The sequence below is a fragment of the Ovis aries genome, chromosome 15, assembly GCF_016772045.2.
Source record: "Ovis aries strain OAR_USU_Benz2616 breed Rambouillet chromosome 15, ARS-UI_Ramb_v3.0, whole genome shotgun sequence".
NCBI classification, from domain to species: Eukaryota; Metazoa; Chordata; class Mammalia; order Artiodactyla; family Bovidae; genus Ovis; species Ovis aries.
In genome coordinates, this window is record NC_056068.1 from 73,456,557 (window position 1) to 73,483,585 (window position 27,029).

Here is a 27,029-nt window from a genome sequence, read left to right on the forward strand (position 1 = left end):
CCCAAAAGCAAACAGGGGAGGCCATAGACCCCACTGCTCAGTGGGAGGAATATCGAAGTATTTGAAGAAATGTTTCCAAAGGTTAGAGAGTGTGAGGGCACTTGAGTTATAATTGAGTATCATTTGGGTGTTTGCCAAAGAAGGCTATGAAACAGTGCTTGGTGGAGACAGAGATGGGCGGAAAGTTCCAACATGGTTAGGAAGTTGGATCTGTTGAATTTCTCCTTTTCAGGTGCTAAAGGACAGGTGAAAGAGCATCCAATCTGGGGAGGCAGAACCCTTCCCTTAGTCTCTGGAGATTCTGGGCTCCCTGAAAAGGGAAATTGGGTGGTATGGGCAGAACCGGCCCTTGTAGGTCTCTGGGGCTGCTCATCCAATGCTAGAGAACCAAAGCCCAGTTGCTTTTGGCTCATTTTCCTCCCACATTCCCCTCCCAGACACCAGTAGCCTCCCTCCCTGGAAGGAAGGGGGAGAGAAAGGCAATTTGGAGACTATCAAAGCGAGTAGCTTTCACTTTCAGGGAGCAGGCTGGGGAAGATTGCTTCCAGGTGCCTCTCGGGGCCCCTCCCAGCCCAGCGGGAGCCGACGGCGGGCCTGGAGGCAGGGGCAGCAGGCCTGGGGGCTGGGTGAGCTGCTCCCTGGCCTGGGTGTCTTTTTCCAGAGCTGTCAGGGCAGCCTGCTTCTTAACCAGGTCTCAGCTCAAAGGCCCCCTCCTCTTGGAGGCCTTCTCTCATCCCCTCAAATAAATCAGCACCTCTGCCTCCATGGCTTCCTAGAGGAGGGAGCAGCCCTCAAACCCAGTTCAGATGGCCCCGCTCGGGCCTGACTTCTGGGGTGAGGAGTCCATGGCCGAGGTGGTGTGCCTACCTGGAGAACACGCCTGCCCATCTGGACAACACTCAGCATCCTGGGAATTCTGGATTCCCCATCCAAACTTCCTGAGCCTGCTTAGCCGGGTCTGTCCTCCGAGGGCCAGCTCTCCTCCTTGTGTGGGCTACCTGTGGGGTAGCCCAGGGGTGGCCCTGTGGTGTGTATGGCGTGGGTGCTGGAGGGCAGGGACAGAGCTTTGACGGGTGCATACACATGCACATGAGGGCCCTCAGGATTTGGAGCAGAGACAGGGTAGGAGAGAGGGCGCATGGACGAGGACCTTCCTTTGTACTAGTGCTGGGCCCACAAATACCAGGGGTGCTCCTGGATTTCTGTCTCATCACTCTGTTTCATTTATTCCTAGTGCCTTCCACTGTCTGACATCCATCACTCCTTGTCATTTTTTCTATCCCCTTCCCCAACTGGAATACATACCCAGCAGGAGCTGGGGCCTTAGGTTGCACGCCTGCTTGGGAACTGGGGTCCCTTCTTCTCCTTCGCATGAGGTAGGTGTTAGTCTATAAGAAGGTCCCAGCAGGAAGGAGTTCAGTTCAGTTCAGTTCAATCCAGTTCAGTCACTCAGTTGTGTCCGACTCTTTGCAGCCCCATGGACTGCAGCCAGGCCTCCCTGTCCATCACTAACTCCTGGAGTTTACCCAAACTCATGTCCATTGAGTTGGTGATGCCATCCAACCATCTCATCCTCTGTCGTCCCCTTTTTCTCCCTCCTTCAATCTTTCCCAGCATCAGGGTCTTTTCAAATGAGTCAGCTCTTCGCATCAGGTGGCCAAAGTATTGGAGTTTCAGCTTCAACATCAGTCCTTCCAATGAACACTCAGGACTGATCACCTCTAGGATGGACTGGTTGGATCTCCTTGCAGTCCAGGGGACTCTCAATAGTCTTCTCCAACACCACAGTTCAAAAGCATCAGTGCTTCAGCTTTCTTTATAGTCCAACTCCCGCATCCATACAGGAGTACTGGAAAAACCATAGCCTTGACTAGACGGACCTTTGTTGGCAAAATAAAGTCTCTGCTTTTTAATATGCTGTCTGTTGGTCATAACTTTCCTGAATCTTAATTCCAAATCACCCAGTTTTACAGATGTGCGAACTGAGGCCCAGGGAGAAGAAAGGACTTGCTCAAGGTAACCTAAGTAGCACATACGTGCGCTTAGTCCCTCAGTCGTGTCTGACTCTCTGCAACCCCATGGACTGTACCCGCCAGGCTCCTCTGTCCATGGGATTCTCCAGGCAAGAATACTGGAGTGAGTTGCCATGCCCTCCTTCAGGGGGATCTTCTGGACCCAGGTTGCCTGCATTGCAAGCAGATTCTTTACCGTCTGAGACACCAGAGAAGCCCTAAGTAGTATGTGGCATGTCACAGGTGATGATGCCGACTCCTAAAAGCGTGATGTTTATTTTTCGGCCAATTGAATGAGTGGCCCCACCCAGATCCAACCAGTAACGGGGGCCACCTCTAGGCAGGCAGCTCCCAAAGGGGAATGTGTTAAAAAATACAGGTTCCCTGCCCCGTTTGTCTTGATGCAGGATGTCTGTCCTGGCACCAAGAAGTCTCTGCTCCCAGCATGTACCACAGTGAGAATGGGGGATGCCCAGTGTTGGGAGGGAGGGCAACCCTGGGCTTCACAGCTGTTGGTGGCAGAAAGTCCTTCCAGAATCTAGTCCCATACCTCGCTCAGTCTTTTCAGGGAGGACATGACGCTATCAGATGAGGGTGCCTGTCCCTAAGTTCCAGGTCTCAGAAGGCCCGATGCCCCCAGGAGGGCAACAAATGGGCGCGGGGAGGCGGTGGCCACTCTTGCGCCCCCTGCTCTATCTGAGCTGTTTTTATTTTTGTCATTATTGTATCCTCTTCTGAACACTTTTTCCTCTTCTGGTCCGTACTTTCCATCTGATGCTGAGTCAAAATCGACACATTTATCTTTTTTCTGTGTGTAAGAGATGCCCACTTGATAAAAGCCCCATCTCTCTTTTTCCTTCTCCCCAGCTGCTGCCTCACACCCAGAGGAGGACCATGCTGTACAGAGAGGGCAGGGAACCTGAGTTTCTGACCCCAGCTCTGCCATGAGCGTGTCGCTACATTTTCTGCAACCTTAGAAGACAAATAGCAGCTTCTTCCCTCCCAATGATGGTGTGATGGGTGTGATCATGAAAGCAAAACTTCCTGGAGAACCGAAGATGCTGCCCGTCACAGGGATGATGCTTCAGCTTAGCAATGACCCCCCTGAACAAACACATCCGACTCAGCTCCCCACTTTGAGTGGGCATCCCCGATGTGTGGAAAAAAGTAAATACATGGATTTGACTCAGAATCGGATGAAGAATGTGGACCAGAAGAGGATGAAATAACGAAAATAAAAACAGCTCAGATGTACAGAGTGCTTACTCTGTGTCAGGCATGGTTACCAATGCTTTCCAATTCCATGAATCAGGTCCTATTAAACACCCATTTTACAGATAAGGAAGCTGAGGCACAAAGAGGCCACAGAGCTAGTAGGTGACAGAGCCAGGATTTGTACCCAGGACAAGCCAGGCTGAGCAGGAGTAGCTGGGCAGGAGAGGTGGGGCCAGTGCCCTCTTCCCAATGGTGGGGCTCAGAGAGGCCCTTGGAGGATTTTGCTAAACGAGTGGGAAAAGGCAGCCCTTGTCTCGGCCCCTGAATACAGATGAGATTTGATGAGGCTGCTGGTGTCCTTCAGGGTGGAATCTGGCAAAGTGGAAGTGATACCCTGATTCCTCACGCTGGGCATAGCTGCCATGAGGGATTCCAGGATTCTCCAGGTCCCCTGTGTCACTAAGCCTTGTCTTGTTGGAGGCTGGGACTGGCCTTTTGTCTTGACTCCCTTTTCCCTTAGTGTCCCGCCTGGTTTGACATACAGTAGGTGCTCATAGAATTCTCGCTGCCCTGGGAACAGGCTCTGTGGGTAAGGGGTGCCCTTAAACGGGCACAGGGCTCCTCTGGAATCTCAGTGCTGCCGGGAGACTGTCCTCTGTCCCAGCCGCCCTGGCCTCCTGCTGGCCAGCTTGCTGCCTTCTCCCCTCTCCAGCAAGGCCCTTCCGTTCCCCTACCAAGACGTCTCAACAAAGCATCCTCTCCTCTGAGTGAAAGTAGGGACCAGAGGTAGGCAGGATGGGAAAGGGACACCCAGACAAGAGACTGTTTCTTGGCCAGGTGGTGACCAGCTCATCCTTGCCTTTGAGCTTCCCCATTCCAGTGGCCTTACCAGGACTGCATCTCAGATGCTGCCTCCAAACGTCCCCAGTAGAGGCCACCTCCTCTTCTGTCCGACACCCACACGGCCTCACTCACTTCACTGGCCAGGGTAGGAAAACACTTATTTTTGTATGTTATTTTTTTTATTGTGATAAAGCATATATAAACATTTACATGTACATGCTACATATATGTAGCATTTGCCATTTTACACTATCTTAAAATATGCAGTTCAGTGTTGTTGCTGTTATTATTTAGCCTCTAAGTCGTGTCCGACTCTTTACGACCCCATGGACTGTAGCCCACCAGGTTCCTCTGTCCGTGGGATTTCCTAAGCGAGAATACTGGAGCGGGTTGCTGTTTCCTTCTGCAGGGATCTTCCCCATCCAGGGATCGAACCCGGGTCTCCTGCATTGGCAGGTGGGTCCTTTACCACTGAGCCACCAGGGACACCGCGTACAGTTCAGTAGTAGCAGTCATGTCTACATTGTTGTGAAAGTGATCTCTAGAACTTCGTCATCTCACAAATCAGAAACTTTATATGAAACAACAACTCCTTTTGTCCTCCTCGCCTCAGGCCCTGGCAACCCCCATTGTATTTTCTGTCTCTTGAACTTGACTGTTCTAGATGCCTCGTATAAGCAGAATCATCCAGAATCTGTCTTCTTGTGACTGGTTTATTTCACTCACGTAGTGTCCTCAAGGCTCAGCCACGTTGTGGTAGGTGTCAGAGTTTCTTCCCTTTGGAGGCTGGATGGTACTGTGCTGTGTGTAACGCCACATCTGTTCATCGGTTCATCTGCCAGTGTGCCGCTGGGTCGATTTTGCCTTTGGACTGTTGGGAACGATGCTGCTGGGATTTTGTTGCCCAGGTCCATAGCACTGTGCCAGTTACTCGCAGAGAACCAGGTTCTTTATGTATCTTTCTAAAAGACTATGTTTGCCTTTTACAATGGAGGAACAGTCACTTGCAGGCTTAGAGACTAAACAACAGCAACCCTGAACTGTATATTTTAAGATAGTATAAAATGGTAAAAGTAGGTCATTCGCTCCAAAGCCCACAGCAAGTAAGCGGCAGAAGCTGGCTTTGAATTCCAAATGCCAATGCCAAACCTCACACGTCGCTCCTGGTTTCTGCCACCTCCTTTTCTCAAGGGCCTTTGGTTGCATCTCTTATCTGCTGGGGAGATGTCCAGGCTGCATGTGCCCACCTCTGAGGCTCGGGGCCAGTGCTTGTACGGGACAATATAGTACAGTTGTTAAGATCAAGGCTTGAATCCAGACTGTACAAGTTCAAAATTTGACTCCTAGCATTTCTTAGCTGTGTGACTTTCGCCAAATTACTTAACCTCTCTGTGCCATGGTTGATTAGTGATGCCTGCTGCAGACTCAGGATGGGGCCCATATGTCTCTCAGCTCCTTTGACAAAAGTAAAATCTCCCCTGAAACCTCACCTTGCACCAGGTTCTGTCCAGATTCTTAGTCTTGGAAGCAAAAAGGTTACCTACAGAACTGCAAGCAGAGAGACCCTGAATGAAGATGGGGCAGGACTTGCTCCAGAGGGATTTGGCTTCCCTCAGAGTGGGAGTGTTTCCCCTGGCTCCCAGTCTATTTATCCTGAGGCAGTGGGCTTGGCCCCCGGGCCTCGTGGCCAGCAGCTGGGGGAGATTAGACTGCATGGGGCTCCCCTCCCCAGCCTGTCCTTTGAACCCCCTGCATACATTACTGATCCCTGGGCTGTCACCGTGGCTGGGCCACATTTCTAATGTGTTTACAAGGTTCCTCATGGTTCCTTCCTCCCCAGAGTTTCTGAGGCCTTCAGTTTACTCTGCTCTCTACCCGCCGCCGCCCCCCCTTGCCCCCCCGCAGCACATTGTCAAAGCCAGTCTTCATCTGAGATCCCGGGAGAGATGGCGTGAGAGCTTCAGCTTGGTGGTGTCCTGAACCACCTCTGCTGACCCCAGGCCTCTGAGTGGAAGGGGAGATGCGCCTGGAAGCTATGGGGCCAGTGTGTGTGGGTTTGGGCACAACTCTAGGGGGATGGGAAGAGCAATTAATAGGACATCTGTGGACTCCCCTGGCGGTCCAGGGGTTAAGAATCCGCCTGCCAGTGCAGGAGACATGGGTTCGATCCCCGGTCCGAGAAGATCCACATGCCTCAAGGCAACTAGGCTGTGGACAACCACTGAGCCTCCTTCCCCTCCTCGAGCTGGTGCTTGGCCACAGGGGCGTAGCTCCCACTCGCTGCAGCTGGAAAAAGCCCATGTGCAGCAACGAGGACCCCAGATAAATTAAATTTTAAAAAGTGGCATCTGTGAGTGCCGCCGTGGGCGACAAGGAGATGGCTGGAGGTTACAGGTGGGTGATGGCGTGAAGAAATGGAACCGCTGTGGTTAATGGTGAGGGGGGAGGCGTGACAGGCGACCCCATACATGTCACCGTGAGTGATTGACAGAGCTGGCCCCATGGGAATTCGTGGGGTTGACCTTGCACCTGGGTGATGGTGGCAGCGACGTGGTGTTGGGAGACAAGGGAGCAGCTGAGAATGCGGGCTAGTGGCGGGTGGGGGACCTCAGAGGGTGTTGGGAGGGTGGCTGGGTGGCAGGCGCCCAGACTCCGGGCTGCCTGAAGCCATGGGTCGGGGGCCTCCGGCTTGTCTCTAGGGGACATTGTCCATGCCGGAAAGAGAAGAGCGAATGTGTTTTCTCTGCCTGTTAAAAGTGATTCTGAGCGAAGGGGCTCGCGTCCTGGCCGGCGTGAGCCTGACTCTGCCGTGTCAGAAGCTGATTTTTCACAGATGCTGAAAAGTTAGGAAGTGTAATTACGGGGAAATTGCACTCAGGCAAACGAGTACAAGCCAAGGGCTGCCAGGCCCCATTCCTCACCTGAGCCCCCTGATTGCGCCCGACAGCCCCACATCTGTATGTGCTTTGCAGCCGGGAGAGGAAAGAAAGCGGGAAGCAGAGAGGGTTTGGGGCGGAGAGGGGGGTTGTGGGGACCTTGGCTTACCCTGCCCGTCACTCCCCCCACCTTCCTCGGGGAGGAGCTGATGGAGGGCGAGGCTTGGGGGCACATTCCTGGGTTCCCAGGGCCTCCTGGGGTGCCCTAGACTCCTGGGGGTGATGGAAGGAGCTGGAGGAAGACAGGAGGCAGGCTGAGGCGCTTTCCTTCGAATGTCCTCATCTCATCGGCGGGGCAGCAGAGACGGGTCACACGGGGGGTGGTCAGCAGGATGCGACCCTCCACCTCCCGACCAGCCAGGGCTCCTGCCACACGCACACCCCCTCCCCAGCTGGGAGGCACAGGACTGACCGTGGGGCTGAGCCCACGTGTGGCAGGCAGCCCCTGCCCTCCGCCCAGCCTCTCCGCAGAGCCACCCAGCCTCGGCATTCCTCAGATTCCTTTCTCTCATCTTCTCACTCGGTTCCTGCCCCTTGGCACCTCCCTGCTGAGGAAGCTGGGAAGCTCCCTGCCAAGGGGTGGTGATAGTGGGGGCCCCCCAGTTCCTCCCTTGCTGCAGAGACCACTGCTCCATCCCATGCCCCCCCCCACCCACCGGCTCCTTGTGTTTTGCTTTCCAGCTCCTGGGATGGCCCCAGAGAGTGGGGCAACCCACCTTGTTCAATCCCTTTTGGGATGGCTCAAGGGCACCCGGATGCTCCCAGCTCCTTGCCCATCCCCCGATAGGGAACTATTCTTGCCATCAGGCACAGGGTTTGTTCCCCAGCTCCATCCTGGTAACCAGCGCCCTTCCCCTGAGCCTCCAAGGTGGGCACAGGCAGACCCTGATAGGACCAGTCACCCCACCGTCCTCCTGGCCCTAGCCACTGGGTCAGGGGGTGACCAGGGGAACCCCACAGGGGAGTCACTTTCAGCAGGAACTGGCTTCATTCCCGCTGGAGCTGAGAGGTTGGGAAGCTGTGCATTTGGGAATCTGAGGTTTTCCTTCTCCTGTACAGACGCCCATCTGCGGGGGACAGGGTGAGGGGGCGATGGAGGAGGGGAGGGGCGGGGTAGAAAATCAGCATTTTTGAACTCTGGATTCAGCCCTCTCCGCATCCCCACAGCTCCCGGTTATATTAGCCAATGATTCTCTTCTCTTTTGCTCTACTCTATGAGCTTCCTAAGTGGCGCCAGATAAAGAAACTGCCTGCCAATGCAGGAGATAAAAGAGATGCTGGTTCCAATCCCTGGGTCAGAAAGATCTCCTGGAGGAGGAAATGGCAAACCACTCCACTATTCTTGCCTGGAGAATTCCATGGACAGAGGAGCTTGGCGGGTTACAGCTCATGGGGTCACAAAGGGTAAGGAACATGACTGAAGCGACTTAGCACGCAGGCGCATTCTATTCTTTTCCATTCTGTTTGCTTTTAGTACATTCAACCGGATTTCTGTCACTTGCAATCAAGAGACCTGATTCATGTAGCTGCCTCAGAGCTGGAGCTTGGGTGTCCCGGGAGGTACTGATGGGGACATTGGCAGGACTGAGGTAGGATCTGTGCCAGAGAGCATGGTGGTCACCTGCTGGCTGGGAGGGCCTTGGTGGGGGCAGTGTGGCCTGGTAGAAATTTGCTAAGGAGTAAGTGGGCACAAAGGAATGATACAGCAGAACCCCAACAGAGAAGCAAACGGAGAGCTGAAGTCCAGCTGCAGCCCCTGGAGAAATGCTTATCTGGGCCAGAGAGAAATCCCCCAGTCCCCAGAGAGAAAGGACGCCTGAAGGGAGGGGCCTTCCGGGCCACGCTCAACCCAGAAGGTGCACATTTACTGCCCAGCTGAGTGGACGCTGGGATGCTCCTGCGGCAGCTGTACCGGGAAGGGAAGAGCCAAGAGCAGCCCAGAGAAGGTCTGAGCAGAAGGCAGCCCAGAGTCACAGTTCCCCAGCCTGGATCTAGGCGGAAGTGGACTGGTCTGCCCAAGCGTGAGAAACACCACGGAGGAGGACGTGACCTGGGGCTGAACCCCCCCTTCCCCTTGAGTCTGGGATCTGAGGAACTGCAGTCAGAGAAACGACAAATGATGTGAGATACCGGACGTGGGCCGGCAGGCCCTGAGCAGGACCTCATGGGTTTCTGGCAGCCCCGGCTAACCGTTGCCAAACCCCGAGTGAAGAGAGATTGAGACTAACCTCAGCTATGCAGCTCTTTACTCTCAAGGAGGCTGTTGAGAATCCTTCATGTCATTTGTCAGGGAAAGTTCCATTACCCAGAGGCAGCATGGTATGGAAGGAAGAATCAGCGTTTAGAGACAAACATTAATTGACTTGGAGTCCTGGCTCTGCTTTCAAGCTCAGAGACCTTGAGCAAGTCACTTGACCCCTCTGAACCTCAATTTTCTCATCGATGAAATGGGAATAATAGTATCTTCCCCATGCGGGATTAAATATCACAGATCTAAGGTGAATTAAATGAAGGCAGCGTATATCAATTCCAGGCACTCCCCAAACACTCTCCTTTCCTTTTGTTTGCTGTGGTTGAAGCAAAACCCTTGAGTTATAAAAACCACCTAGGGAATTGTTAATCCAAGGTACCGAACTAGAAAAATGTTTACATCACTCCTCAGCACTCAGCTTCAGCTGATCGAGCAAGTAGCTCCCCGCCGCTCCCCAGCCCTTACCAGCCAGTGTTCAAGGCAGAATTCTCCTTGGGAAAGCCAAGTTTACCAAAATGGCACAAGACACAGCATCTTGAATAAAGTAAGATGACCTCGCTTAATTTGGAGCTCTCCAGGGTCAATTATTAGCAGCATCAGCAAGCTGTGCGGTGGGGAATTTTGTGGTGGTGAGAACCCACCCTACCTTACTTCTCGTTGCTCCAGTTCCTCCAATACACCTCAGCCCCAAGCATGCCACACTCTTGCTCTGCAACCTTCTATGGCTCCCTCTTCCTTTGGAAATAAGTACAATTTTTTTTTTTTTTAAAACCTGGTATTTTATGGTACCCACTGTCTGATCTCAGCCTACCTTCGAGCCTTATCTCCTGCTACTCTGCTTCTTACCCCTTATCCCCTAGTCCAGCTGAACTTCTCTTTTCCAGTCACACCCTGTGCTTTCCAGCCTCTATGGCTTTGCTCAGCTTATGCCTGCTGCCGGGTATGCCCTTTTCCCCTCAGCCTTTGGAAATACGATTCCTTCTTCACAGCATCCAGCGAATTCCATCTCCTTTCTGAAGTTCCTCTTTTACCCAGAATCAGATGTGATCCTTTCCACCTCCTTTACACACTGCATCTCATCTTGTGAAACTCAGCTTCCATAGTATGGAAACATTCCTGCCCCAAGAAGGACTGATCTCTTCCACTCAGGGTCTGCAACAGCTGTTCTCAGTAAGTGGCTAGGATGAATTGTTCAAGTGCCTGCATCCTCTGTCAGGCCACAGAGAGGAGGACACCTGGCCTTGCCCGTACACCTCTGCACCCTTGCTTATGGATTCCAACATGCTCAACCACAGGACACTGGCTAGTCCCATTCTCTGCATATATCTAACATGCCCGGAAATAACAACCTGAGATTTGCTCTAAGCATAAAGTCAAGTCCACCCCTCTGCTCCCGGCAGCCAGGGGCCTTCATGTTCTGTTTCCCCTTGTGCTGTCAAAACTCCTCTGCCACCGAGCAGTTAGACCCTGGGTAAGTCACCTCCCCATCTGAGCCTTGATTTCCTCCACAGGAAGATGGAATTTGGCCAGAATCATCCTTAACATCGCGCTCAGGCTAACAATTCTCCTGGCAGACTCTTGTGGAGGGAAAGCAAAGCACATGACAGATATATAGTTAATAATATTATAGTTAAAATATTTGATAATACTTGAGAGTCGTTAAGAGAGTAGATTATAAATATCCTCTCCACAGAAAAGAAATGGCAGTTGTGTGATGGAATGGAGGTGTTGGTTAAGGCTATGGCAGTCATCACTTTGTAATATGCTGGTGTATCAGATCAACACAATATCCACCTTACGCTTACACCATGTTGGGACTTCCCCGGTGGCCCAGTGGCTAAGACTTCGCGCTCCCAATGCCAGGGGCCGAGGTTTGATCCTTGGATGGGGAACTAGATCCCATATGCTGCAGCTGTGGGTTCACGTGTCTCAACTAAAGAGCCCGCGTGCTGCCACTAAGACCTAGTGCAGCTAAATAAATAAATGCTTTTAAAATTATACAATGTTATAAGGGTTTCCCAGGTGGCACCAGTGGTGAAGAGTCCACTTGCCAACGCAGGAGACACAAGAGACACAGGTTCGATCCGTGGGTTGGGAAGATGCCCTGGAGGAGGGCATGGCTGCCCACTCCAGTGTGCTTGCCTGGAAAATTCCATGGACAGAGGAACCTCGCGGGCTATAGCCCATGGGGTCGCAAAGAGTCAGACACGAATGAAGCGACTTAGCACACACACATGCATACAATGTTATATGTCAATCATATCCCAAGAAATCTAGGAAAAACAACGTTGGATAAATGCCTCGATGGTGGAGTTCTAAGCGCCCCGACAGACATTTGAAGCAGACAAGGGTAACCAGGTTGGTGAAGGTATGGACAATGTTGGTAAGATTTATCTTTATCATTTATCGGGTATTACTGTGTGCGAGGCACTTCGTGTAAGCCATCTTGAATCCTTCCAGTAAATCTTTGAGGGAATATTAAAACTCACTTTATAGATGAGGAAACTGAGGTTCAGAGAGGTGATGTGACCTTCTCATTATTCCACCAGCAAGCGGCCAAGGCAGAACTTGGAGCCAGGCCCACTGGGCTCCCTCCCAGACTCCTCTGGCACATTTCAGGCAGGCCCAAGTGGCCAGAGCAGGCCCTGCCTGCCTCCCCTCCTGCCCTCTGCGGCTGTTTCGTATCCTGCCGGATTCCTGACATGTCAGGCCTCATTAGGGCCTGTGGCCCCAGCAATTGTGGAGAGGCAGTTGACAGGTATACAGTCTGACCGCGGCTCTCTTCAAATTATCAAGCTGTCTTCAGGCAGGAACGTGCCGGGAAGCTGGGCAGAGGCCCCTGGCTTGGCTGAATAATCTGATGCACATTAAAAACATCTTTTGGACGCCTTTTCCCTGCTCATTCTCACTCTCCCAGCTTCTCTTTTCCTCCATCCAACACAAGCTGATGGAGTGAGCTGCCAGTGCAAGCTCTCCAGCCCAAGCAGGGTCTTGTTGATTGGATGGCCACCCAGGAACAGCTGACATTCTTGGGGTTTGGCTGGCATCTGGGTGAGAGTGCCTGTGTCATCTGGCCACACCCAAGCGACTTATGACAGGGAACAGAAGCGCTGCCTCCTCCAGTTGCCGGGAAGGGTTGCAGTTTTACCACAGGCTTCAGTAAAAAGCCCAGACTAATACTAATCATGAGTGGCATTGGATGAGTGCTTGATTTGGCGGCCAAACCTCTTTTTGAGTTCGGGGTGTTCCCCACCCCATGAGTCAGGGCTGGAGGAGGACGGCCCGCCTTCTACCTAGACCCTGAGAAAGCCAGAGCCTTGCTTTCCCAGGGGCCCTTGCCACCAGGAAGTGGGCACGTGACCAGAGCCAGCCAATCTGATGCTCCTGCCCAGCACTAATTCAGCCCAGGAGCAGAGGAGGGCCTGCTGCACTGTTCTGGGGCGGCCGGGCAAGCTTCACTGGGTGAGTTCCATACTCTAGTTTGGACTGTGGTTCTGCCTGCTAGTTCTGCCCTGTTTTGGCATTTTCTGACCCTAGATTTCCAGCCCTTCAGATGACTCTTCTGCTTAAAGCGGCACCAGGGCAACTTCTGTTGTTTTCATTAAGGTTCTCTGGATAGAACTCGCACGATGGCTGGTTTAATTCTTACAACAACCCTTGAGATAGCTCTACTTATTTAGTCTCATTTTAAACATGAGGAAAGTGAGTGAGGCACAGAGTGACTCAGTAACACGGGCCAGACCCTGAGAAAAAGCAGGCTGTGGACTCAAACCCAGGCATGAGAGCCTGGGCTGTCAGACTTGGGGAAAGAGCCTATAGTAGGCCAAATGATGGTACCCAAAGTGTTGGATATAATTAGGTTAAGGATCTTGATGTGAGGGGATTATCCTGGATTATCTGAATGGGCCTATTGTAATTACATGAGTCCTATAAGAGAGAAGTCACTCAGTTGTGTCTGACTCTTTTCAACCCCATGGACTGTAGCCTTCCTAGCTCCTCCGTCCATGGAATTCTCCAGGCAAGAATACTGGAGTGGCTAGCCACTCTCTTCTCCAGGGCATCTTCCTGATCTAGGGATCGAACCTGGGTCTCCTGCAGGAGATTCTTTACCATCTGTAAACAGATTCTTTACATTCTGAGCCAAAAAGAACCAAGGACAGAGCAAAGGTCAGAGAGGAGAGAAGCTGCCACATGGCTGGTCTGAGGATGGAGGGAGGGGCCACGAGCTCAGGCATGCAGGCATCCTCCAAAAACTGGCAAAGCCAAGGATACAGATTTCTCCCCAGAAGGAACCCACCCTCCCAACAACTTCTTTCTAACCTAGTGAGACTAATTTTGGACTTTTGACCTCCAAAACTGTATACAGATTTATGTTGTTTTAAGACACTAAATTTGTGGTAATCTGTTATGGTAGCAGTAGGAAGCTCCCCGGAGCTATAAAAATGTTTACACCATTTGTAATTTCTGTTGAAGGTAGGCTATTGAGAAGATGCAGCTCTGTGAGAAGTGACCCCGGAACCCCAGGGCCCAGCAGAGTACCTGGTTCAGGGCTGCGGTTCAGGTTATCTAAACAGTGGAACTATGGTTCCTGCTTGAACTTGCTTGTAAAGTTCCTCATTCAGGCCCTCTGTGCAAGAGACAGACTTGAGAAATCTGTGCCTTGGCCAAATTTTTGTTTCTTCTTATATTATTTCCATGAAAGTGAAAGAGGAGAGTGAAAAAGTTGGCTTGAAACTCAACATTCAGAAAACTAAGATCATGGTACCCAGTCCCATCACTTCATGGCAAATAGATGGGGAAGCAGTGGAAACAGTGTCAGAATTTATTTTGGGGGCTCCAAAATCACTGCAGATGGTAGCAGTAGCCATGAAATTAAAACATACTTGCTCCTTGGAAGAAAAGTTACGACAAACCTAGACAGCATATTAAAAAGCAGAGACATTACTTTGCTAACAAAGTTCTGTCTAGTCAAAGCTATGGTTTTTCCAGTAGTCATGTATGGATATGAGAGTTGGACTATAAAGAAAGCTGAGTACCAAAGAATTGATGCTTCTGAACTGTGGTGTTGGAGAAGACTCTTGAGAGTCCCTTGAGCTGCAAAGAGATCCAACCAGTCCATCCTAAAGGAAATCAGTCCTGAATACTCATTGGAAAGACTGATGTTGAAGCTGAAACTCCAATAATTTGTCCACCTGATGTGAAGAGTCAATTCATTTGAAAAGACCCTGATGCTGGGAAAGATTGAAGGCAGGAGGAGAAGGCAAGGGCAGAGAATGAAATGGTTGGTTAGCATCACTGTCTTGATGGACATGAGTTTGAGTAGGCTGCGGGAGTTGGTGAGGGACAGGGAACCCTGGTGTGTTGTAGTCCATGGGGCCACAAAGAGTTGGATATGACTGAGTGACTGAACTGAACTGATATCGTTCCCATGAGGTCATGGTTGGTGGGAGTGTGTCCTGGAATAGCTAACGCAGTGAATGCCTTTCATGGATTCATTCCCTTTGTCTTATTTCTGGGAAATAGCATGGGCTTCAGGCAAATGTTACAAAATCCAGGAGGTTCTCCCATCCCTGTCATGCTCAGAAGCTCCAGTGCTTAGAGCTGTGCCCTGACAAACTCCTGTTCATCCTTCAAAACTGAGCTGACTAAATGCCACATGATATCCTGGATTGGATGCTGGACTGAAAAAGCTGCTGAAATTCCAATAGAGATTATACTTTCAGTTCAGTTCAGTCACTCAGTCGTGTCCGACTCTTTGCAACCCCATGAATCGTAGCACACCAGGCCTCCCTGTTCATCACCATCTCCCGGAGTTCACTCAGACTCACGTCCATCGAGTCAGTGATGCCATCCAGCCATCTCATCCTTGATCGTCCCCTTCTCCTCCTGCCCCCAATCCTCCCAGCATCAGAGTCTTTTCCAATGAGTCAACTCTTTGCATGAGGTGGCCAAAGTACTGGAGTTTCAGCTTTAGCATCATTCCTTCCAAAGAACACCCAGGGCTGATCTCCTTCAGAATGGACTGGTTGGATCTCCTGGCAGTCCAAGGGACTCTCAAGAGTCTTCTCCAGCACCACAGTTCAAAAGCATCAATTCTTCGGTGCTCAGCCTTCTTCACAGTCCAACTCTTACATCCATACATGACCACAGGAAAAACCATAGCCTTGACTAGACGGACCTTAGTCGGCAAAGTAATGTCTCTGCTTTTGAATATGCTATCTAGATTGGTCATAACTTTTCTTCCAAGGAGTAAGCGTCTTTTAATTTCATGGTTGCAGTCACCACCTGAAGTGATTCTGGAGCCCCCAAAAATAAAGTCTGACACTGTTTCCACTGTTTCCCCATCTATTTCCCATGAAGTGATGGGACCAGATGCCATGATCTTCATTTTCTGAATGTTGAGCTTTAGGCCAACCTTTTTCCTCTCTTCTTTCACTTTCATCAAGAGGCTTTTTAGCTTCTCTTCACTTTCTGCCATAAGGGTGGTGTCATTAGTTAATAGTTAGTTGCTCAGTCGGGTCCGACTCATTGCAGCCCCATGGACTGTGGCCCTCCAGGCTTCTCTGTCCGTGGGATTCTCTGGGAAAGAATACTGGAGTGGGTTGTTATTTCCTTCTCCAGGGATCTTCCTGACACAGGGATTGAACCCGGGTCTCCCACATTGCAGGCAGATTTTTTTTTTTTTTTTAACCACCTGAGCCACCAGTTTCACAGAATGGTACCAATATTCATCTCTTAGTTTTGACACAAGCAGCTTGGTTATATAAGATGTTAACCTTCGGGAAAGCTGGGGGTAGAATATATGGGAACTTTCTCTACTACCTTTGCAAATTTTCTATAAATCTAAAATTATTCTGTAATAAAACATTTATTTAAAAAGAAAACTATCTTGGTCCAGGCATGGCCAAGAGTAGAAGGCCACAGAGAACAGACTTCCGGACATGGTGAGGGGAAAGCGGGGAGAAGGAGAGGGTGGGATGAGCGGAGAGAGTAACATGGAAGCATATACTCTCAGTTCAGTTCAGTTCAGTTCAGTTGCTCAGTCGTGTCTGACTCTTTTGAAATAGATAGCCAGTGGGAATTTGCTGTATGACTCAGCAAGCTCCCACTGGGGCTGTGTGACCGCCTAGGGCAGTGGGATGGGGTGGGAGGTGGAGGGAGGTTCAAGAGGGAGGGGACATAGGTATAACTATGGCTGATTCGTGCTGATATTTAGCAGAAATCAACACAATATTGTAAAGCAATTATCTTTCAATTAAAATATAAATATTAAAAAAAAAAAAACAGAGTGGAAGCCTCTGCGGCCAGGCAGAATCCCTGCCACGTACACCTACGTGCCCTGTTCTCGTCCCTGTTGCGGCTGAGACATGTTGATCTTTCTCCTGGAAGCTCGTGAGGGCAGGCGCTGTGTCTTACTGCGTCTTCTGTGACCATCACAGAGCATTTACAGTGTGCCTGCCACTGTGCTAAGTGTTCTACGAACTTTCCAGGTATTAACTCCTTTAGCCCTTACCGCAGGCTTGGAGGCAGGTACTATTGCTATCCTCATGTGATGGGGATACAGATGGACATACTGAGGCATAGAGAGGTCAAATAACCAAAGTCCCACAGCTGGCAAGCAGCAGGGCCAGGACCAGGATTTGAAGCTCCCGTAGGACGCTTCCAAAATCCACATCGTGCACCCTCTGCCATGGGAAGCCATACAGTTTCAGGGCTGAGCAGACCTTTTGCCTCAGGTTAGCATCCCAGCTCAACACTCACCAGCTGTGTGACCCTAGACAAGTGGCTCAACCTCTGAGTTCAGTTCCCTCATCTGTGAAATGATGAGAAGATAAAAACGGCCTCCCAAGGAATACATGAGTCGTGCAGAGCGCTTTGCCTGGTGCCAGACACATAGCAGCTGTGATGATGATGGTAAATGGTAACCATGGGCACGATGATAAAGGTGGTAAATGGTAACCATGGAGACGACAGGATGAGTATGGTGATGATAGTGAGGATGATTTCATGCTTGCTGATGGAGCGAACATTGCAGGAGCAAAAGGGGGACTATTCTCAGCTTCTGGAAAAGTCAAGACACAATAGACTGGGTGTCGGAGGAAGAGTAGATTCCGGCAACGACTATCGATCCAGAGGCCAGAGCAGAGAGAGTGAGGGGGGAGGTCAATTGCCGGGGAGCAGCCAGCGGAGAGCAAAGGACGAGAACACAGTCCCAACCCTGGACCAGGCGCACGCGCCTCTGGCTCTGCCAGCGGGCAAATGTGTGCACCACGACCTCCTGGGCTGCTCCAGCCTGAGAAAAAGCAAGGAGACCAGGCCTCGTGCCCGGGCAGCCTTGCTGCTCCCCTTGTGAAAAGGGGCTCGGTCTGTTGTTCGCTCCACAACCAGAAGCGGGCTCTCGTCCCTGCCTGAGCAGGAAGCTTCTCTTGGCGGGAGGAGGAAGCGCCAAGGGACCCTGGAGAGGAACCTCTGAGACTGCATGCTCCGGGGTCCTGCTCCAGCGCCTGCCAGAGCCCAGGTGGGCGTGGGGGCTAAGAAAGCCCTCGTCACCCAGAGAGCAGGGCTCAGAAGACCAGCGCCCGCTGGAGAGGTGGCGGCGGTCAGCACCGAGGAGAAGAGCATTCCAGGGCACAAGGATAGGCTGACCGCGAGGCAGGGAGGCGCTGTCTCTGCAACCTCGCCTTCCTTCCTGGAACAGAAGAGGCCACATGTTGGGAGGCCCCAAGGTTTCCTGGAACTGTGAGGTGCAGGGACTGCTTTCCAGGTGGGCCAGTTTCCCCCGAGGATTCCCAGAGCCCTGGGCACAGGGTGGGCACCCTCACGGAAAGGGTCCCATCTGTGCTCGCCCCCGTTCTGTAAGGACACCCTCCCCCACAGCTGATGTCCTAATGAGAGGGCGCCCCTCCTGCCATCACCGGGCAGAAGGTGGTCCATGCTCTTATTGTTTGTGTGAGACCCTCCACGAGACAGTGTTGGCAGAGCCTGGATCCCACCACGAGCACAGAAAGCGTATACAGACTCCAGCCTACCCCTGCTCACGCACCCTTGTGCATTTAATTGTTTGCCTCTTAAACAGCGGTTGAGTGCCTTTGTGCCAGGCCCTGTTCGACGAGCAGGGGCGTTGGGGAGGGGTGGAATGGCAAACAAGTCCCTGTTCTGGGCCTAGCGCCAGGGCAGGACATGACTACAAAGGAGGAAAGGGATAGTGAACCGCAGATTCTTTTGGATGCAAAGACCCTGAGTGTGGCTAGGAGATGCAGATGTCCGGATCTGGGTGCATCGAGCAGCTGCTTCAGTCTGGCAGTCAGGGAGGCTTCTCAGAGGAGGTGACCTTGGAGTGGGTCCCTCGGAGGTAAGAAGCAACCAACCATGCAAAGATCCGGGTGGAGAGGATTTTGAGTAGGAAACGAAGCAACACATCAAGCTGCAAAAAACCCACCTAAGGAAGGGGAAGAGTGGCCGAAACAGAGCAGGAGCAGGGGGGAGCTGGGGGGAGAGTGGAGGCTGGGTGTGCAGACGCGGGGCCGTATAAATCAGGGGAAGACAACTGGGCTGAATTCTAAGGGAAATGGGAAGCCATCGGAGAGCTGTAGACAGAGGTGTGGTGTTGATCTGGCTGTTGTCAAAGCCCGCTCTAGCAGGGTGAGGAAAGTGGATGGTAGAGGTGCAGAGGGAGGAAGCGGGGAGACCTAGCAGGTCTGTATCAGTTGCAGCCAGACAGGGTGATGGCTCAGACTAGGGGAGGGAGGGCAGTGGACAGAATGAGGCTCTACAGTGTTCTGGAAGGTTGAGCTGATGGGAACTGATGATGGAGTAGATGAGCAGTGATAGAAAGCAGAGGATTAAGATTAGACAGGAAGCTTCTGTCGGCCGGAGGAAAAAGAGCCAAGGGACACTGGAGAGGAGCCCCCAATACCACATGCTCCGAGTTCCTCCTCCAGCACCTGCCAGAGGCCAGGTGGGCGTGGGGCTTGAGACTTGAGTTGGTGCTTGAATTGATGGCTGGGTGACAAAGGCCATTTGCTGTGCGGAGGTTATGGGGTGGGGGGTGGGTGTCGGGTCAAGAGAGCAGCACTTTGCACAGGAAGCTGAACTTCCAGGGGTCTGGGCTGAACTGGGGTTTTTATGGGGTGTTTGGGAAAGCGGTTCAGATCTATGGAGCTGCCACAGTGTGTGGGAGATTGTGGGAGCAATCAGATCTCAATGAAAACACAGCAACTCCCGTTTAATCTATTTTCTAGATTAAAAATTTTTACAGATTCAGGAAAAAAAAAAACAAAACCCCTTCATTATAGCATTGTTCATAGTAGCCAATAGGTAGAAATAATTCAAGTGCCCATCAATAACAGATGAATGGAAAAACAGAATGTGGCGTGTACATACAGTGGAATATTTTTTCAGCCATAAAAAGGAATGAAACTATGACACATATCACAACATAGATGGACCACGGAAATGTTATACTAAGTAAATACCCCAGATACAGAAGGACAAATATTGTATGATTCCATTTATATGAAGTACCTAGAACAGGCAAACTCATAGAGACACAAAATAGACTAGACGTTACCAGGTACTGGAAAGAGGTAAGAAGAGGGAATTTTTGTTTAATGGGTCCAGAGTTTGAGCAAACTCAGGGACATAGTGATAGACAGAGAAGCTTGGCGTGCTGCAGTTCATGGGGTCACTAAGCTGGGCATGACTGAGCGACTGAACCGAGTTTTTGTTTAAGATAAAAACGATTTGGAAACGGGTAATGGTGATGGCTACACTTGATCCTCTGTGTACCTGGGTCCTGTACTGAGCTTAGTCACTCAGTCACGTCCAGCTCTTTGTGTCCTTATGAACTGTAGCCCACCAGGCTCCTCTGTCCATGGGGCAGAGGCAAGAATTCTCCAGGCAAGAATACAGGAGTGGGTTGCCATGCCCTTCTCTGGGGGATTTTCCCAATCCAGGGATCAAACCCAGGTCTCCCACACTGCAGGCAGATTCTTTACTATCTGAGCTACCTGGACCCAGGTCCTGGCAGATTTGCATTCCAGGAAGGGTGCCCTTAGGTGGAGATTCACCTAAATTTACCTGTCTCCACCCACCTGCAGGATGTCTTCATCTGATGCTCCAGGTTGCCTTATCTCAGTCTGCTCAGGATGCCATAACAGAGCATCACAGTCTGGGTGGTTTGAACAACAGACACTTATTTCTTACAGTGCTGGAAGCCGAGAAGACCAAGATCAAGGTACTGGTCAGTTTGGTTCTTGATAAGAGCTCTGTTTTTGGCTTGCAGACCTTCTTACCGTGTCTTCACATAGGGGAAACGGGTGCTGGCAGAAAGGGAACACTCTAGTCTCCTCCTGTAAGGACACTAATCCCATTGAATCAGGGCTCCACCCTTGGAACCTCATTTAACCTTAATTACTTCCTTACTCCAAACATAGACTCCCTGGGAGTTAAGCCTTCAACATATGAGTGAACTATTGGGGTGAAGGGATCACAAGCCAGTCCATAGCAGGCTTTAACCTAAGTGTGGCCTGATCCAGTCTACACTCCTGCCCCCAAATTAGCATCTCCTCCTCACTTCTCCTCTCCACTGGTGGCAGCTCTGTGCTCCGAGTCATTCAGTGGCCCATCCTCTTTCTCCCCGCCCATGACCCATCTGTCATCTGCTGTCACAGAGGTCTTTCCAAAACACCAAAGGGGCCATACCATCCCTTCTCTAGCCCCATCATTTATGCTCAAACACCCACAGTGGCTCTCCACTGCCAATTAGATAACAGTTAAACCATTGAACTGGTATTCAAGTTCATCCTACGGGACTGTCCAAACTTGTCCTTCCCTGTTCTCTAGTCTAACTGTTATTCTTTTCCACTCTTACGGGGGGAATTGGGCCTTCCTGGTGGCTCAGATGGTAAAGAATCTGCCTATAATGCAGGAGACTGAGGTTCAATCCCTGGGTCAGGAAGATTCCCTAGAGAAGGGAATAGCCACCCACTGCAGTTTTCTTGCCTGGAGAATTCCACAGACAGAGGAGCCTAGTGGGCTACAGTCCACAGGGTCACAAAGAGTCAGACACAGCTGAGTGACTACCACTTTCAGTTAAGGGGGAATTAATCAGCCTGTATATCTGGAAAGTCTAGGCTCGGAGAAGATTTCAGAAATAAAAATATCAGGACTCGGTTGCTTTTCGCTATTCAACCCTTCAGGTCTCTAGGGCTTCCTTTACTCCTTCCTATTACAGACGGAGTCCTTCCATGCAGTGGGGGAAGAAAGAGAACCTGGTCATGGGCAGCTGCAGGCTCCCACCATCCCAGCGCAATGGCCCCGTGGGAGTGAGAGCATCTGCCTACCAGCCTAGGGAACGATTCTGATTGGCCAGGTTTGGACCATGTGCCATCCCAGGTCAGTCACTGAGACCAGAAGAATAGGGCGTGAGATTGGCCAGGCAAGGATCACATCACCACGTGGTGGGCCGGAAACATGGGCTGTCATGATTGGCACCTTGCCGGTGATGGAGCAGGGGAAAGGCAGCTTCCCAGAAAGGTGCGTGGCAGACAAAAATGATAGCCCACCATACCACTTCCCCTTATTACAGAACTGTTTGTATTTGATTCCCTTTGCCTGTGTCTATGTGCATCTCACATGCCACATTTAAACTCCCTGGGGACAAGGGTATGGGGCTTTTTTTTCTTCCTAAAGCTCCACACCTGGCATAGGGTTTGACCCATAAATTTTCAATAAATGCTACTAGCTGTGCAAAGCGGAGAAGGCAATGGCAATCCATGCCAGTACTCTTGCCTGGAAAATCCCATGGACAGAGGAGCCCGGTAGGCTGCAGTCCATGGGGTCGCTAAGAGTCAGATACGACTGAGCGTCTTCACTTTCACTTTTCACTTTCATGCATTGGAGAAGGAGATGGCAACCCATTCCAGTGTTCTTGCCTGGAGAATCCCAGTGATGGGGGAGCCTCGTGGGCTGCCATCTATGGGGTCGAACAGAGTCGGACACGACTGAAGCAATTTAGCAGCAGCAGCTGTGCAGAGTGTCCTCTTCCCCCTATGCTGACCTTTCAAATGGTCTTCAGTGAGGGAGAGGAGATGAGCAGACTGTACCCTTCAAATGGGATCGCCTGGTTCCCTAGGGGTTCTGGACGCCTCCCCAGGGACCCCACTGGGAAGAACAGTGCATCATCAGGCTTCTATATCGTCCCACCCCTGGTTTTCTCTCTTCCGTATAAATTGAGATTTCTTATAGAAAATTTTGTCGTGCAGTTGCTCAGTCATGTCCAACTCTTCCCATGAGCTGCAGCATGCCAGGCTTCCCTGTTTTATTAAACTTTTTTTTTTTAAAAGTTTGAAAACCACTGTTTCTGGAGAAGGAGACAGATAGGCTATTGGTTCTTTGAGCTGCCCCTCCTTGAAGGATTCTGTGGTTAAATGAACATGGGAAACTTAATTCACTTTAGCCCCTTCCTGGGGAAAAAATAATGCACATTAACTTATTAAACGTGCTGAGAAGTCCTGCTAGAAAGAATGTGTTTTTGGATTTGTTTGACTGGTTAATCCTCAAGATGACTCGAGCATAAATTATACTGTCTGCTAGCACCATTAACACCCTGCAGAACCAGTGTCCCATAGAATACAAACTGGAAACTCCTGGCCTGGGGATCTCTAAGGTCTCTTCTGAGCCTGCTGTTCTTGAATCCCTGTGAGAAGTGGCTGATAGATCTGAGGCAAAGAGACTGAATCTTTTCTGAGAGATCTGTCACTGGACGAGGTAGCTATTTTGCATGATGGATCCCCCACGGGAAGCCTGCCTTAAACACTGAGCTCTCTTAACTTACTGGTGAAGGCATCACATGGATCAGATTTTTTTTTTTTAAACATCATTTTAGAAACAAGTGTCCAAAGTTTTAAAAAGACATACCTCCTTTGCGCCAGTAATTCTATTCTTCAAACTATCTGGAGGAAACAGTAGCACAGATGCACAGAGATGTAAGTATGGACAGGGACATTCACCAGTTACTGCTTATTATCTTGAAAGCTAAAGACGATTTGGAGATCCAGCTTTAAGGTCTGGTAAGAAAACTTCAGGGCATCCATGGAAGCCAGCAGCCACTAAACACGGTATGATAAAGTAAGGGAGGCACAGTATGAACATGAGGTGGGATATGAACCCGTTTAAATAAAAATATCTGTATTAGTGCTTCTCAAACTAGCCATGCTGAAGGACTGCTTTGCAATTTTCAAACTGCTGCAAGTCAATAGTTTGTAAAACACAATATATAAAAACGCGGTGTCCGTGTCAAATTGCTCTGGGAGTTTTCTAAATGCTTACTCTTGTTTTCCACACTCATCTCTTTAGGCACCAAGAACAAACAGTTCCCAGGCTACACTTTAAATCGCCCTGTTTTATATCTTATATAAAAGTCTGAGAGGAAAGGCAACACTAGGTCAAGAGTGATTTTTTTTCTCTAAACAGTTGAGTTTGGAGTGGTCATTCTTTTTCTTTCTTTCTTTCTTTTTTTTTTTTTAGAAATTGGTATTTTGGCTGTGCTACAAGGAAAAGCTCATTTCTTGAGTAATAAAGAAGTGTCCAAGGTGGGGGTGAGCATTAAGAAGGAGGCTGTACAGGCTGTCTGGCGTGGGGTGGGCAGCCGGGAGGGGATGGTCATGGCGCCTTTCAGAACCCAGATGAGACCTGTGGCTGCCTTTGAAGCAGGAAAACGTTTGTGAGTCAGCAGCTTCCTTCAGGCAGAGTTGGGAAGCAGCAGGGGAATTCAGTCCTCTTCTGAGTCTGGAACATCGTCCCTGTTCCTCTTCTGGGCTGTGCCCAGCACTCCATCCGCCCTGGACACTGAACTCTCCGGCCGTCCTGCCAACCTCTCCCCAGCCTCGCCAGTGGGAATACAGAGCATCGGGGACCTCACCTGCCCAGCGCAGCCCCGCCCCGCCCGCGCTGAGCCGCCAGACATCGCGTCAGGGCGTCCCAACCGGGAGGCTGAGCCGCATGGAGCCCAGGCCCCTGCCAAGGCCCCGGGGCTAAGTCTGCTGGCTCCTGGGCTCCTCCGGGGAGTTTTCCCAGGGACCTCCACCCTGCCAGCCCGCCCGCCAGCGGCGGAGGGAGGGTGGGCAGGAGCCCCGCAGTGTGGTTAGCCTGGCAGGGGGAGGGGGTGGAAAGAGCCTTCTCCGCTTGCTGCCATTCCTGCGGGATGGAGGCAGCGCTGTCCCCCAGGACAGGAGTCTGGCTTTGTTGTTGCTGTTTCCTCAAGAGAAGAAAGGGCAGAGATGAGCTTCCAGACGCCAAGAATGGGGAAGAATGTGAACCCCTGCTGGGATGACAGGCCCCCCGCCTCCGTGGTACCAAAACCCAGTGGATGCCTGAGGGCGGCGGGACCAACCGCAACAAACGCAGCTGGCTCCCCAGAGCCACCACTCGCTCTGGACTCCAGAGGGAGGGTGGGGTGACTTGGGGTGACTGCAGATGTCTTGTGCCTCCCCAAGGGCAAATCATGCTGGTCAGGGGACAGATCTAAGGATTCAGACTGTTCCAGAGTTTCCCCCGACCCAAATGAGACAGGTGTTAGTGTTATCCAGTGTTAGAAAGGAGGCAACCGAGGCTCAAAGCCATAAAGTGGCTGAACTGCCTAAAGCCACAGAGTTGGGAAGTGGCAGAACTTGGACTCGAGCCAGGTTAACTCTAAGGCATCTGCCCAGGCATTCTGTCTCCTAAGATGGTTAAAAAAAAAAAAATGTGGTCTAATTCTGGCTTGTACCCTCTCCTCCCTCCAGACAACCTCACTGCATCTAGAGCTCCTAAGGCATGGTGTGTAGATTCTGCTTCTTAGTAGCCTCCATCCCCGTTGGAAGGTGCCGAGAAGCCAGTCACTGTCAATTTGCTCACTGCAATGACTCAGGAAGCTTTCATCCCAGAAAGATGAATATTTTCAGAGTAGACTCTGGGAAATCCAAATCAAGGCCCAAAGGAATGAATGTCTAATGGTGGAATTTCAAACACTGTGGCGCATCTTTGACTGTGGAGTCCTTCCTGGGGCTCTTCAAGTTCTCCTCTACCCTGTGTATAGCCAGCCATGCCCCACATGCTATTGCAGAAGACCTAGATTCTCACCTGAGTTCTGACCCCCATTAACTGTGTGACACTGGAAAATCACCTACCCTCTCTGAGCCTTAAGAAACTGAGGAGGGTGGAGCAGAAAGTGACTCAGGGCCCACTTGTATCAGACTCACTCGTGAATGATGTGATAATTGTAGGTTCTTACGCATGTCCCCCTCCCCCAGCCCTAACGGATGAGCCCTTCTGGAGGGTAGAACCAGGAATCTGCCTTTTGCATAGATTTCCCAGGTGATTCTGACAGGCAGTAGAGTTGGACAAGCACTGACACAGAAGATGTCTAAGGTCAGTTACAGGCTCTATATGTGATCCTAAGGTTGATGAACAGTATCTTTCTCTCTGCCTCCCTGCTCCCACTCCCACCCAGATATTCTATGCCAAGGAGAAGCTTCTGGGGACGACCTGATGTGCATGCTGCTGGAGCTTAACCTGCAGCTGCAGCCGAACAGCCATGGGTGAGGGGCTGAGGCCTGGGTAGAGCCAGAGCTCTGTCCTGGGGACTGCAGGCTGGATCTTCACTCCAGGGCCGGCCTGGCCCGGCCCCAAGTCCAGAAGTCCACGTGGGCTGGAGCCTGGGTGTGGCCATTGCTTCAGCCCACATTGTCCTGGGCTGCTCCAGATCCCCGCCCTCATGCCACAGCTCTCTGGTCAGGGACTCCTGCCATTCCAGGCTCTGGAGCACTTGCCAGGGGCCTGGATCTGTCTGCCCACATTAAAGCCCTGCTGAGTCAACCTAGATAACATATTCAAAAGCAGAGACATTACTTTGCCAACAAAGGTCCATCTAGTCAAGGCTATGGTTTTTCCAGTGTGGATGTGAGAGTTGGACTGTGAAGAAAGCTGAGAGCCAAAGAACTGATGCTTTTGAACTGTGGTGTTGGAGAAGACTCTTGAGAGTCCCTTGGACTGCAAGGAGATCCAACCAGTCCATTCTGAAGGAGATCAGCCCTGGGTGTTCTTTGGAAGGAATGATGCTACAGCTGAAACTCCAGTACTTTGGCCACATCATGCGAAGAGTTGACTCTTTGGAGAAGACTCTGATGCTGGGAGAGATTGGGGGCAGGAGGAGAAGGGGGCGACAGAGGATGAGATGGCTAGATGGCATCACTGACTTGATGGACATGAGTTTGTGTGAACTCCGGAAGATGGTGATGGACAGGGAGGCCTGGCGTGCTGAGATTCATGCGGTCACAAAGAGTCAGACATGACTGAGCGACTGAACTGAACTGAGTCAACCTGGTCCTCCTTCAGAGGTGCTTCTGGATGATGTCAGAGTCAAGGACCAGGTGTGGGGTTGGGAGCCAGTTCAGGGCGAGATGCTGTGCTGGGTCATCCCATCTGACACAAACTTGGGAAAATGAGTAGAATTCGACAATGCTGGCTGAGTTGCTAAAATAACAAAGAATTCAGATCAAATCCTTTGAAAGATCATCAACAACAGTCAAGTGAAAAAAAAATTTTAATAGGATTTGTAGAACTATCACATCTTTGCAAATACATGTACTTTAATGAGTGTTTATGTGTGAATCTATGTCTATTTCCGTATGGACCCAGAGATGGGCCAAACTTTACAGATTCAGAACATGGTCTTCCACAAACTGTCCTCTCATCAGCCGCCGGGGCTACCTGCACTTCAAACCAGCTGGC